Consider the following 15,313-nt stretch of genomic DNA (forward strand, 5'->3'; position numbering starts at 1 on the left):
GCCTACATGTGACTCCAGACCCACTACAATGTGGTTGATGCTTAAATGCCCTCTGAAATCGCTTAGCAAGCCATTCAGTTGCATCAAACTGCTACAAAGCCAATTAGGAATGAAACTGGTTAGACCACTCGGCATCGCCCTAGGCACTGGAAACTACAATAGCAAACTCAGCCCTGTCAACACTGCAAAGTCCTCCTTATTAACATCTGAGCTTGTGCCAAAGCTGGGAGAGCTGTCTCACAGACTAGTCAAGCAGCAGCCTGACTTAGTCATATTCATGGAATCATACCTTACAATGTCCCAGACACTGCCATCACCATCCCCAGGCATGTCCTGTCCCACCGGCAGGACAGACTCACCAGAGATGGCGGCAAAGTGGTATACAGTCAGGAGGAAGTCGCCCTGGGAGTCCTCAACATCGACTCCGGACCACATGAAGTCTCATGGCATCAGGTCAAACATGGGAAAAGAAACCTCCTGCTGATTACCACCTACCACACCCCCCGGCCCTCGGCTGATGAATCAGTGCCTCTCCATATTGAACACCATGTGGAGGAAGTGCTGAGAGTGGCAAGGGTGCAGAATGTACTCTGAGTGGGGGACTTCAACGTCCATCACCAAGAGTAGCTCGGTAGCACCATTACTGACCAAGCCCTAAAGCTAGACTGGGTCTGCGGCAGGTGGTGAAGGAACCAAAAAAAAAAAAAAAAAAAAAAAGAGGGAACATACTTGACCTTGTCCTCACCAATCTGCCAGTCACAGATGCATCGGTCCATGACAGTATTGGTAGGAGTGACCACCGCACAGTCCCTGTGGAAACAAAGTCCCGTCTACACATTGAGGATACCTTCCATCAGGTTGTGTGACACTACCACAGTGCTAAATGGGACAGCAACACCAAGGCTCATTTTAGATGGCATCTTCCAAACCCACGAACTCTACCCCCGACAAGGACAACAGATGCATGGGAACATCACCACCTGCAAGTTTCCCTCCAAGCCACACACCATCCTGACTTGGAACTGTATCACCATTCCTTCACTGTCGCTGGGTCAAAATCCTGGAGCTCCCTTCCTAACAACACGGGTGTACCTACTCCAGATGGACTGCAGCGGTTCAAGAAGGCAGCTCACTACCATCTTCTCTTGGGCAATTAGGGATGGGCAATAAATGCTGTCCTAGCCAGCGATACCCACATCCCATGAATGAATTATAAAAAAAAAAAAAAATTTTGTCAGGGGCCCATAGCCTTTGCAGTATCCAGTGCCTTCAGCCTTTTCTTGATATCACGTGAAATGAATCGGATTGGCTGAAGAGTGGCATCTGTGATGCTGGGGACTTCAAGATGCATCCTCTACTCGGCACTTCTGGCTGAAGATTGTTGCAAATGGTTCAGTGTTGTCTTTTGCACTGATATTCTAGGCTCCCCCATCATTGAGGATGGGGATTTTTGCGGAGTCACCTCCTCCAGTTGTTTAATTGTCCACCACCATTCATGCCTGGCTGTGGCAGGACTGCAGAGCTTGGATCTGATCCACTGGTTGTGGGATTGCATAGTTCTGTCTATCGCATGTTTACGCTGTTTGGCACGCATGTAGTCCTGCGTTGCAGCTTCCCCAGGTTGATACCTAATTTTTAGGTATGTCTGGTGCTGCTCCTGGCATGTCCTCCTGCACTCTTCATTGAACCAGGGTCGGTTCCCCCAGCTTGATGGTAATGGTAGAACGGGGTAATATGCCAGGCCATGAGGTTACAGATTGTGGTTGAGTAAAATTCTGCTAATGGCCCACAGCGCCTTATGGATGCCCAGTTTTGCATTGCTAGATCTGTCTGACTATTATTACCCTATTATTTTTACACCTCTCTGAGGTTTGCCTACATATCTGCTCCTCTATCTCTCCCTGACTGTTTGGAGGCCTGTAGTACAATCCCAGCCAAGTGATTGCCCGCTTTTTGTTTTTGTGCTACCTATATGGCCTCATTTGAGGAACCTTCTAAGATATCATCCCTCCTTACTGCAATAATTGACTCCTTGATCAACAGTGCAATGCCACCTCCTCTTTTACACCCTCCCCTGTCAAGCCTACGATACCCTGGAACACTGAGCTGCCAGTCCTGCCCTTCCCTCAACCATGTCTCTGTGATAGCAATAATACCATATTCCCAAGTATTAATGCCCTCAATTATGAGCTGATATATTCTCAATTTTATTAAAAACTTGTAATGTTAAAATGCTGAGCCAACATCCTAAGTTGTCATATTGTTTCAATGGACACTGTACCACAGCTTTGACATACATGGCTAGGATCTTGCAAAGGAGATTGTGATGTCCCATACGCACTCCTATGCCAGCAATTCATTATTATCTCTTGTTGGAGAATGAGGGAGAAAGCAAGAGGCTATTTTGGAGCCAAGCTATTAACCTGCATGCCAATCCTGCCTCGATAGCTATTTTCCACATCCAGACTGATAACAGAAAAAAAGAAAAAAAATGACAAGAGGAAAAGAGAAAGAGGAAAAAAGAAAAAAGAGGATAAGAAAATGGAAGGGGATACATTAAGCCACTTGGCCACACATTGTGACCCATGTGACAGACACAGCTTGCCTCTGTCAACCATGTTTATATATTTTTAGCACACAGCAATATCTCCAGTAATCCAGTAATAAAAACAGAAAGTGCTGGAAATACTCAGCATGTCAGGCAGCATCTGTGGAGAGAGAAGCAGAGTTAACATTTCAGGTCTGTGACCTTTCATCAGAACTCAATATCTCCAGTGTCTGATTAGAAAGTACAAATCGCACCAAGAACAAAAATTAGACAACAGTCAATTAAAATAATAAAGGAATTCAAATACTTTGTTAGGTCTAAAATAAAATTTGCACCATTTACTTAAAAGCTCAATGTCTTTCCAGGAAGCTAAACAGATCTTGATATATGAAAGACATAGTGTAGGTTGTGTTTCTCATTTTCAAAAGTGCCTGAATTTCTGATAGAGCCATTTATACAAATAACACTATTGTGATACAAGTCTGCAACCAATAGATAGTGAATAAATTCGCAGTCCACTATACCCAAACTATTTGATCCATGTTGATGGTTCTACTAAACAAGGAGAGTATTAAGTATCTGCTTAACCACTATAAAGACATAGATAATTTCTACTGCACTGAAGGTGGAGCTGCACAGCACATCTACTGTCTAGGACCTGAGCTTGAAGCCAGCACTTACTGATAGGATGAAAATTTTCGCTTTATTGGCTGTGAAGGCCCTCAATAATGTGAGCTGGGGGAGTGTTAAAACTAATTTGCAGGGCCATCTACATCCTGGGGGTTACCATTGTCCAGAAAATTAACTGGACCAGCCACATAAATACTGTGGCTACAACAGCAGGTCAGTGACTGGGAATTTTTTGACTAATAACTCACCTCCGGACTCCCCAACACCTGTCCATCTACAAGGCACAAGTCAGGAGTGTGATCGAATACTCTCCACTTGCATGTATGATTGCAGCTTCAACAACACAAAGCAGCCCGCTTGATTGGCACCCCATCCACCCACCTTAAACATTCACTCCCTCTGTCGCTGGTGCACAGTGTCAGCAGTGTATACCATTTACAAGATGCACTGCAGCAACTTGCCATGGTTCCTTCAACAGCACCTTCCAAACCCACAACCTCTACCATCTAGAAGGACAATGGCAGCAGACACGTGGGGAACACCACCACCTGCAAGTTTCCCTCCAAGGCAAATACCATTCTGACTTGGAACTATATTGCCATTCCTTCAATGTCGCTGGATCAAAATCCTGGAACTCCCTTCTTACCAGCAGTTAAATATCAAACAAAACACTGCATTTGGCTATCAGGCAGTCAGTAGTGGCCTTGGGAGCTGAATCCTCATTAAATGCACAGTGTAGTAAGATTGTCATTGTGCTTAGTGAATATCTTAAGTTTTATCTTTGTGTTCCTGTAACATTGACTTGATCAGTGGTTGAAGTTTGAAGCAAGCACTGACAGAGGCAGTGCTTCATAAACCACCAAACATTTGTCAGATATTTGGAGATGTACATGAGACTGTAAGAAATTACTGGACCTTGTTACTTTCAAAATCTTGTTGGGCACTTACTGTCTTTTTTTATAGTGCAATTGGTATTGAAGAATATTTGGAGTCTGATATGGATAGGGGACAATAGTTGTGGCTATACTTAGTGATGTAATTGGCTGAACAAAAATTTTAAAAATCGCATTGTAATTTTCAGTTTCCATCCAAAACAACAATCAGCCCTATACTGTTGGTTGATTTGTTTCTAATAAACAACAAAATTCCTGCATTTTGAAGTTTTGAAGACTTACCCTGAAAATAGGAGTAAGTACAGTGTATGATGTGTCCTAATCCGTAGTATTAAAATACCATTTGTTCGGTTTTCCCATAGTGTCCTAAATAAGCCAACCACCCAAAAGGTGCATTTTTATTTTATTTTATACTTAGCTTACTGTGGGGTCAGGAGGAGCCGGAGTATTGTGTTCAAATGAAACTTGCAGGCTGGTGGCAGCTGCCAATCACCCCTTCACAATTGCCTCACCATGACCCCACCCCTCCCCCAGACTCTGCTCACTGCCTGGGCTATTACCCAAGCTGGTCAATCTTCATTCTTCTGGGACTGGTGAGCTGTCTCTGAGGCCATGAGCGGCACCCACAGCTGTCCCGCAGTAAGCAAATGAGGCTGGGGGACGAATTTTGCATGGTCCTGCCACTGGCCTCACTAGGTTCACGATTCAGGCACAATCAGTTTCTAGGCTCATTATTAAAAAGAGGTTGACTACAGTTCATGCACTTGAGATTTTTCTTCTGTTAAATTCTGAGTGAGAATGAATAAATTCTTATTACAAATAAAACAGCAAATGCTAACAATCCAAGTCTGTCAGTATTTGAAAGACAAGAAAGGGTTTATGTTTTGGGTAGAACTTTTAATCAGAAAAATATGCATTTCTGTTTTCATTATTCCTATGACACATAATTTTTTCTTATGGTTTCCAAATAGTTTTTAAATATTTGAACAAACATTCGAGTTAGACACATTTTTAACCTCAGATAGTGGCAAACTGAGCAAAGGAAAACAATATTTGCAGTCCTCTATGATTTTTCAGGAATTAGGACACTGTAGCTTTTCAAATATGCTATCCCCTATTCACACAGTTAATGGATTTATAGGACAGCATAACTGACATTTCCTTAGTCTGATTGCAAGTGGGGAAAATTTGGAACTCAAAATTCATTTAAAGCTGCTCAGGCTCCATAATGTTCCAGGACAGTTACAGTATGCCGGTGCAATGAGTTATTTTATGTTGTCTGATGCAATGTAAATGAGATGTGTGGAGTCCAGTTGGTTGAAGATCTCAAACAGGTTTATTACAGCTAAACTTTGATATACAGTACAGAGCTAAATATTTACAGGACCTGCCTCTAGATGTTACAGTTGCAGGGTGGCTCTGGCTCTGAGTCACACGACTACCTACTGGTACTCAGCTCATTAGCATACTAAGATCTTAAAGGGACATCACTCTGAAAGGCAATCATACAACATCCTCCTTCTTTCCAAAGATAAGTTTTGAATGCTAACAGTAAAAACACATAACATTAGATAACATCAAAATTATTTACAAATGTATACAGATTATGAACTTTACACGTGCAGTAACTTAATAGTCCACATATCGTTTGGGTGGTTTGACAACTCTTCTAGATCTGGTTATGGTATAAGCTTCTGAGGATGTCATCCTTAGCTGTTTTGGATTTGCAGGCATGTTGTCACTGTGTTGGTTGTTGTCGAGTTGTTCGCTCACACCCTTGTTATCTGAATGTGTTCTTTTGAGTCCGCTGTGTGCAATTGGAGTATTGCATACTGCTCTTAGTTGGCTACGGTTCCTTCCCAACACCGCTGCACTAGGTGTTGTAATCTCACAGGACCTAGACAAATTTTGGATAACTCTGGAGGTAACCATGTTCTCATTGTGGGGTGTATGACCCTGACCTTTTGTCCTACATGTAACTGAGGTAGTTCCGCCCCTGCATGTCAATCGTGCACCATCTTCATTCTCCCCTGTTTCTTGAGCAGTGTCTCTTGCATCTGGGACAATTTGGACAGATGGTGGCTTGGCAGTGTCGCCCGCAACTGTCTACCAAACATGATCTCTGCTGGTGACATTAGGCCCATATGCATATGTGTTGCTCTGAGGTGGAGCATGGCAACACGAAAATCTTGTTTCGTTCTCCTACACGTCAGGATAAGTGATTTGACTGTGCGAACCACTAGCTCGGCAAGACCATTAGATCTAGGGTAATGTGATGAGGATGTCACATAGTTTACACCCCATTTGGTGCACATATCCCTGAAAGGTTTGTATACTGTGGCCCACTGTCAGAAATGATTTCTGCAGGCGCACCAAATAGACTAAATATGGCATTCAATGTGTCTGCGACGACCGCTCCTTTTACCTGTCTGAAAATTGGAAATTTGGAGAAATAATCAGTAACTAAGATACAGTTGTTTCCATTAACGGAAAAAAGGTCAGTGGCGATTTTGGACCAAGGGACTGATGGAAACTCGTGAGGGTGTAGAGGTTCTTTGCGTTCTTGTGACTAGTGGCTCTGGCCTGCCTCCAACATGCTCACTAACCTCTCGACGTCACTGTTTATCCCTGGCCAATAAACAGTGTCTCATGCCAGTCGTCTTGTTTGCTCTATGCCGATAAGGCCTTGGTGAAGTTGTGACAAGATGTCCTCTTGGAGAGCTTTGGCAACAATCACTTGTTTTCCCTTGAAGGTGACACCTATCGAGATACCAAGATCATCTCTGTCGGGCCAAAAGCATCTCAGGGTTTCTAGCATAAAAACAAAATACTGCGGAGCTGGAAATCTGAAATAAAAACAAGAAATGCTGGAAATACTCAGCAGGTCTGGCAGCATCTGTGGAAAGAGCAGAGTTAACGTTTCGGGTCAGTGACCCTTCTTCAGAACTAGCAAATATTAGAAATGTCAAAGGTTATAAGCAAGTGAGCCGGGGGTGGGGCAAGAGATAACAAAGGAGAAGGTGTATATTGGACAAGGCCACATAGCTGACCAAGAGGTCATGGAGCAAAGGCAAAAAATATGTTAATGGTGTGTTGAAAGACAAAGCATTAGTACAGATAGGGTGTTGACGAACTGAAGATTGAACAGCCGCAAGTACAAACATGAAAAAAAACAGTGGGTAAGCAAACTGAACAAATTACAATGAAATGAAATAAACAAAAGAAAAAAGAAAAAGTAACTAAAAATAAAAGTAAAATGGGGGGCCCGTCATGCTCTGAAATTATTGAACTCAATGTTCAGTCCGGCAGGCTTTAGTGTACCTAATCGGAAAATGAGATGCTGTTCCTCGAGCTTGCATTGATGTTCAGTGGAACACTGCAGCAAGCCCAGGATAGAGATGTGAGCATGAGAGCAGGGGGGAGTGTTGAAATGGCAAGCAACTGGAAGCTCAGGGTCCTGCTTACGGACTTACTAGCACCTCTTTTATCGTGTCAGGCCAGCCTTCTATGATGACTCTCCACAGTGCCTTCAGTTGTGGGTCATTTGCTGTTTCTGGTTGTAGTTGGTCACATTTGTGCTGACCAAAATGCAATCAGTCGATTTTGAGCACATCTTCCACCTCAATGTCCACGCTGTCCACTTATAGATCCAGTGGAACTTCTTCATTCTTGTTCGGGTTTGACAATCTGCTCAGCGTATCCGAGCTGACCATTTTGGTACCCGGTTTATGGCAGACGCTGAAGTCGTACCCCTGTGCTTTCACTAAGAGCCGATGTTACGACCGAGGTGGGAGGAGTGAACTGTCTTCTAGTTCCGCTTCTCCACAGGGTAACAACATATATTTAAATGTTTACCCAGTTACCGATCAATCATAGATTCTACTCTTTACCCCAGAAAAAATGCACCAACCAGGTTTCTTAAATAAACAACAAAATTATCAGTTTGTTATAAAACAAGACATAACCAGTAATGAAGCAAAGCATTAACACACAGGGCTAAATCATCTGTGCCTGCCGCCAATGTCGGCAGTGGGCGAAAGAAAGGGCAGCCTGCCGATGCAGGCTGGAAGTCACAGAACCGCTGCAATCTGCCGTGCGGCAGCTCATTTAAATAGCCCGGGCAGGCTGTTCCCCGATCATGTGGAGGGAGCTGGCTGTCCATCCCCACCAATCGCATCAGCTGCCTGCGCATTTTTAAAGGGCTGTCAGCCCTCCCAGGAAATGTTAATATTTAAAGATAAAGAAACTAAAAATAAATAAGGAGATTTCTTCTGCCCCTCTCCCAAACCCCAATAACAATTAAATTAATTATTTGCCCTCTCACCCCCCCTCCCAAAAACACTTACCTTATCCTTCTGACCTACTCCGCCCCCCCCCCCCCGCCCCCGCCGACAACTGCATAAACTTTAAACTCCAACCCTTCCCACTATCCCCTACACCCATGATGTTACTTTGACCCCATTCCCCCATCCCCCCAAACTGACAAATTTACCTCCTCCCCCCTCCCTCCCAGTGTGGTGCCTTGCTTCCCCGCATGGGGATCTGAAGGCACGGGAGTGCTGGCCAACGGGCTGAAGATCGCAGCAGGACATGAGGCGGTGGCATAAGTATCATTTATTCATTCATTTTAATTTATTTAAATATTCAAATGGGGGTCTCGTGGCCAAGCGGCGGAGGGGCCGCCACGAGGCCTCACCGTCGCCAGTAATATCGGGCTGGGTCCTCCCAGTGTCGGGGTGCGTGGCGGCCCTCTCCCAGAGGCATCCCCCCCGCCCCCGCCACAGACCCCGATGCCTGGGGGAGAACAAAATCCAGCTCACAGACTTCCAGGATTGTCTTCTTCCTTGGGGCATGGTACTGCAGGGTACCGGTTTCTGCTGACAATGCTTGTTTGAGAGACTCAAATATATGCTGGTGGTCCTCCTGCCATAGGAATGGTATATCTTTTTTTAAGAGCTCTTTCAGTGATGATGCATTGTCAGAAAAATTTGGAATGTATGGTGCCAAAAAGCTGAAAAATCCAAGACATCTCTGGAGATCTTCCTTGTCTTGTGGGGGTAGGCATATGCCTTACATCTTCGTCTTTGCCTGGGTCAGGACGGATTCCGCGACCTGAATAGATGGAGCCAAAGAAGTTGATCTGACCTATATTCACCTGGTACTTCTTGCTGTTAAAAACAAGCCTATAGCAGTGAGCTACTGCCATTAGTTAATGGAGATTTCGATCATGATCTTCTTTAGTTTTGCCCATTGCCGCAAGATCATCGGCATTGCATATACAGCCAGGCACGTTTTCTATAATTCTGTCCATAGGCTGTTGTAACAGATCTTGACTTACAGACAAGCTGAAGGGTAGTCTCTGGAAGCAATATCTTCCAAATTGTGTCCTGAAGGTGGTGACTTCTTGAGATTCCTTAGCTAGGTGTACCAACCAATATCCATGTTTAGCATCCAACTTAGAGAAGAATTTGCCTCCTGTGAATTTGGGATTCAATTCCTCTAATGTCAGAATCTTGTGGGGTTATCTCTTTAGGGAGCAGTTTAGATGCCTTGGATCTAGACATACCCTGATTGCTCCATCCTTCTTCAGGACACAGGTGATTGAGCTGCACCAGTCTGTGTAATGATGCACACGATGCCATTATGTTCCATGTCATCTAATTCATGCTTAAGCTTTTCTTGTATGTGCACACTGAACTTTCTAGGAGGGTTGATTGACAGGATTGCATCCTCTCTGAGATGCAATACAGCATTGCCTTTGAAATCTCATATGGCTTTGAACCTGTCTGGGTGCATTTGTTGCAGGTCGTGGACTGGCTCAATGTGGGTACCCTTGGTCTCTTCTGCTGTAATGGTTACCTTGGTGATCTTGTGGATAGTCACAATGTTGAGGTCCTTACACGCTGGTAGTCCTGCCACTGATGGTCCGCTAGTGTCTACTAGATAGAATGTTTGTGGTTTCCATGCTGACTTGCCATAGCATTGCAATGTTAATGTGCCACTGAAAGGGCTGGGTAACCCATTATATGCAGATAACTTGGCAGTTGTCGGTTGTATCATTGATTTTCAATGACTCTGGTACATATCTTTCAGGATTTGGACTGGTAGGATATTTGCACTAGTAATGGTGTCAATCTTTTTGACTGAGTGCATGTTTGCCTGCTTTCTTTGGGATCTAGAAGGACAAGGGCAGCAGATGCATGGGAACACTGCCACCTGCAAGTTCCCCTCCAAGCCACACACCATCCTGACTTGGAACTATATCACCGTTCCTTCACTGTCTCTGCGTCAAAATCCTGAAACTCCCTTCCTAACAGTACAGTGGGTGTACCTATGCCACATGGACTGCAGTGGTTCAAGAAGGCAGCTCACCACCACCTTCTCAAGGGCAATTAGGGATAGGCAATAAATGCTGTCCTAGCAATGAGGAATGCTTGCTCGTCTTCTGACTGAGAATTGCTTCTCTTTGAGCCTTGTCTCAGGTCTGTTTCGCTGTGGACTTAGTGCATCAGCTTGTGTTTAAGCAGTTCTCTGGCACTCTCCTTGCTGCTGTTACCCTTTTGCTGCACCTGTTTTCTGTTTGCAGGTGTCCTACTGTGTCCTATCTCTGCAGCTTTGGAGCCAGATTTCTTGCATAGGCAGGCTCAATGTCCTTTTACACCGCACGCCTTGAAATGCAGGACAACTTCACCGTGAGTGGGACCAATCACACTTACCACACAGCTTTCTTGCTCTTTTCAACCTGGTTATCATGCTGATACTGTTGGCTGCACTTAGTGCTTCCAGGTGCTGTTGGCCAGATACAATGGCTTCACATTTCCTGCCAACTTCCAGCAGTGCATCAATGTTGTGACCTTTCTTTCTCCCCAAGAGGTCTTTATGAAACGCTTCAATGGGTGTTGATACAATCACCAGCTCCATTATTTGGTTTGACAGCTCAGTTTCTGAGAAATTGCATTCGTTGCCCTTACTATGGCACCTACTGATGGATTGGTCTATTGATTTCAGTGGCTGTTGCCTGTAGGACATCAATTCCAGGCAGTGAATTTGAAAATTCACTCTTAATCAGAGTTGATCTTCCAGCACTTTCCATATTTTTGCAGGAGCTTTCTGATCCTCTTCAAATAAACCTGAGATATTAATTCTGTGCAATCCCTCATTTCCAACTGCCATTAGTATTTTCACAGCCTGTTTTTCTGGTTCCACAATTACTTGATCTGTAAAGCATAACTGCATTCTCTTTTTGAAAGTTGGAACTTGGATAGGATATCCCATGCTGGGAAATTTGGTATCCATTTTTCTGCTGTTCTTTTGCTTTAAACTTGCTTTAAGACTTGTTCAATGAGTCTGTACTGTTTCTGTTTAAAAAAAAAACAACTCTCTTGGCTGCTTTGATTGACAGGAGCAGGTGTTCAGCAATGCTTTTCTGTTTATCCAGCTTCCAGCACTCTAGTCTGTCTGTTTACACAGCTGGGCAATAAACATTCTAAGTGTTTTTTTCTCCGCTAGAGTTTGGTTATACAGCCGTTCAATGGGAAATTCGTCACGCTTGAGTAGTTTTATGTTTTTTTTTAAATTTTGGCTGAATGAATGAAAACTCTTCATGCTTGAGTGATTTAATGTTTTTTTAAAACTCTGACGGTGGGCTGTGTGAATGGAGGATTCCCATGCTTTTTACTATCGGATGCCTCCTGTAATGGCACCAACCTCGATCAGCCTGGGAAAGAGATCAGGTCTTCCCCATTTTTTTCCTACAGAACCCTTGAAAAAAGAATCAACTTTCAAGCACTTCAAGGCTTCTCTTTTTTTTAAAACGGTGATTCCTCTACCGTCAGCACAACGACTCACTCGCAGGAATTTGTTTGCAGCTTATCGTTAAGCTCTGTCTTCTACAGCTTGAGGTAAGTTCTTTTTTCTTTTTATTGTTTGGACCAGTATTTTTTTAAACTTTCTCTCTTTTGGCTGTAACAAGGGTAGTTGTTAAAGTTGTTTTCCCTGTGGTCTTCAAGCTTGGATTCTGTCTTCTTACCACAGCTGCCACCATGTAATGAAGAGCTGCCATCATGTAATGAGTTTCTTTTTAATTTGTCTGATGCACCATAAATGAGATGCATGGTGTCCATTTGGTTGAAGATCTCAAACAGGTTTATTACAGCTAAACTTTTATGTACTGTACAGTGCTAACTATTTACAGGACCTGCCTCTAGATGATAAAGTTGCAGAGTGACACTGGCTCTGAGTTACATGACTACCTACTGGTACTCATATCATTAGCATATTAAGATCTTAAAGGGACATCACACTTAAAGGCAAAAATACAACAGCCAGAGACATACTGCAATATTTGTTATGTCATGTGGTTCAGTTACAAAAGTACTGTTGCTTCTTCTGTTCAAAATAATATTGGAATTTATAAGAACATTAGCTGCTGGTTTCAATTACCAATAATTCCTTAACAATGTGAACACAGACCGTGACTGGCAGGGAAAGAAGTGGCAATAATAAATCAAGAATAGGTGGAGCTCAAGTACCATGCTCAAGCACTTGCATTTGCTTGAACAGCTTTTATTTATTAACAAAGGTCTGACATTTCCTGACTCAGGGAACACTCTGTCTTATGACTATTCACAATATTTCTCAATTTGACATTCTTGCCAAGACGTACTGGCATGTTCTCCATGCTTTCTCTGTGTCTTTCTCTACAAAGAATCCTGTTTATAAATGAATATGATGCTAAGGCACTTACTCACAGATCCATGGCACTTTAATACATTTTTACTTTTCTTCTTTTTCCCAATAGCTCAAGACAGAAGATCCCTCTTAATTTTTATAGACATTAAATGGCATCAAGTATTCACAGCCCATTGACAATTTGGGTGAGGTACCAAAGGAGTGTTGGTGTTGATGGAAGCCTCAGCCTGACTTCATGTCTTCAGGAAAGGAGTGGCAAAAATGGCAGGAAGGAAAGTGACATCTTAGATGGAAGGAATGCTATAATACAACATTAACACACAAAGGCCTTCAGTTTCCAGAATCAAGTAGGCAAATTATCAATGCTGAGTCACTCCATTTACCTTTAGACCTTATCCCAAACATCAAATTAAGTAGCAATCAAGTATGATAGGGATGTTGTACATTTACAAAAAAGGGCATTGCATTCTTGTGAGGGAAAAGAAGCAATAACACGTCACTGGTAAAAGTTCAGCACAGTTTGAAAACAGCAGCATTGGCTATTTGAAATAATGAAAGTATGTGTCAGCCACAGTGAGAAATAAATACTGTTGAAGCATTCAATGCTGTGGCATTCATATGGAAATTATATCAACTTTCCGTATAACTACTGCAACGTACTCACATTCCATTGCCTTCCTCAGTTTTATTATAGTGGACCATTTGATTAACCAATGTAAATTTCTAATTTGCAATCATAAAATGATAATGTCCAATTATTTAATTAGTCTTTCTGAAAATCAACCCAACCCTAGCCAGGCCAATTTCTAGTGAAGATTATTCAGATTTGTGGGAGTTGTTAAAAACTTAACATGAAAAGGGCAGTTGGTCAGTTTGAGAGTGGTGCAGTGGTTAGCACCACAGCCTCACAGCTCCAGCAACCTGGGTTCAGTTCTGGGTACTGCCTGTGTGGATTTTGCAAGTTCTCCCTGTGATTGTGTGGGTTTCTGCTGGGTGCTCCAGTTTCCTCCCACAACCAAAGACTTGCAGGTTGATAAGTAAATTGGCCATTGTAAATTGCCCCTAGTGTAGGTAGGAGAATTGAGGGAAGGTGGGGATGTGGTAGGGAATATGGGATTAATGAAGGATTTGTATAAATGGCTGGTTGATGGTCAGCACCGACTCAGTGGGCTGAAGGGCCTGTTTTGGTGCTGTATCTCTCTATGACTCTAAAAGAGGTCCAGGGTTGAGTCTGAATTTTCTTCCACGATACCATGTAAACCTGGACAATATAACAGTGGAGAAAGTGACAAAATGGGGCAGGAAGGCCTACTGTCAGATCTTTGCCCCTGTAGAAAACTCAGCCACACCTTCCCCCCCTTAAATATACCATCGCATTTAAAAGACAGTGGGCAGTGTGGGGTCAGGAAACTGACCAATTGCCCTGTCTTCTGCCTCAACTGCTGCCGATCCCAGGTACCAGCAGAAGAGGGGCAGTGGTACATCCTGCAGCAGCAGTGGAAAGCTCAGCTGAAAACCTTTTTGGAGTGAGAAAGCCTACAGGCTACCCCTCCCTCCCTTCTGTCCCCATAACTGGTCACAAAGAGGCCTTTGCTGATGGAGAGGCTGCTGATTAAAGGAATCGTTGCGGAGCCTCTACCCATTTAACGATATCTCCTCATCACTTGGCGCTATCTTTTACTCCCTAGCAATGGCAGTTTTCATCAGTGAGTGTGGTGATATTGCCAGGAGCCTGACCTGCATTTTTCAAAGTGGGAGCAGGACAATGGAAGGACCTTAAGATCTTAAGTCACACCCCAACCCACTTCTGGCAGTAAAAGCAGCCTGCAGGGAAATTGAACTTTGCTGCCCTTCTCTGGCCAAGTTTAACCCATGTTGTCAGGATTTTCAAAAACCAGTAAAAAGAGCTTTGATGAACAAATAGGCTTTTCTTATCTCTATCCTTTCCTAAGTTGCAATGCATATCTCATAATGGTGGGACATTCTTTGTGTAGAAGTGGGATGGAGGAGTTAAAAAAAAAAGTATTAGGGTCATATTTTCAATTTCAAAACTATACTTTACAATACAGCATTGTTAGCTATGACACGGAACACAAAAGTCCGAGTGTTTAAAGCCTGTATCCTCAGTACCTTGCTCTACAGCAGTGAGGCCTGGACAACGTATGTCAGCCAAGAGCAACGTCTCAACTCATTCCATCTTCGCTGCCTCTGGAGAATCCTTGGCATCAGGTGGCAGGACCGTATCTCCAATGCAGAAGTTCTTGAAGTGGCCAACATCCCCAGCATATACACCCTACTGAGCGGCGCTTGAGATGGCTTGGCCATGTGAGCCGCATGGAAGATGGCAGGATCCCCAACGAAGCATTGTACAGCGCACTTGTCACTGGTATCAGACCCACCGGCCGCCCATGTCTCCGCTTTAAAGACATCTGCAAACGTGACATGAAGTCCTGTGACATTGACCCCAAGTCGTGGGAGTCAGTTGCCAGTGATCGCCAGAGCTGGCGGACAGGCATAAAGGCGGGGCTAAAGAGTGGCAAGTCAAAGAGAC

Source organism: Heterodontus francisci, chromosome 4, assembly GCF_036365525.1.
Source record: "Heterodontus francisci isolate sHetFra1 chromosome 4, sHetFra1.hap1, whole genome shotgun sequence".
Classification (NCBI taxonomy): domain Eukaryota; kingdom Metazoa; phylum Chordata; class Chondrichthyes; order Heterodontiformes; family Heterodontidae; genus Heterodontus; species Heterodontus francisci.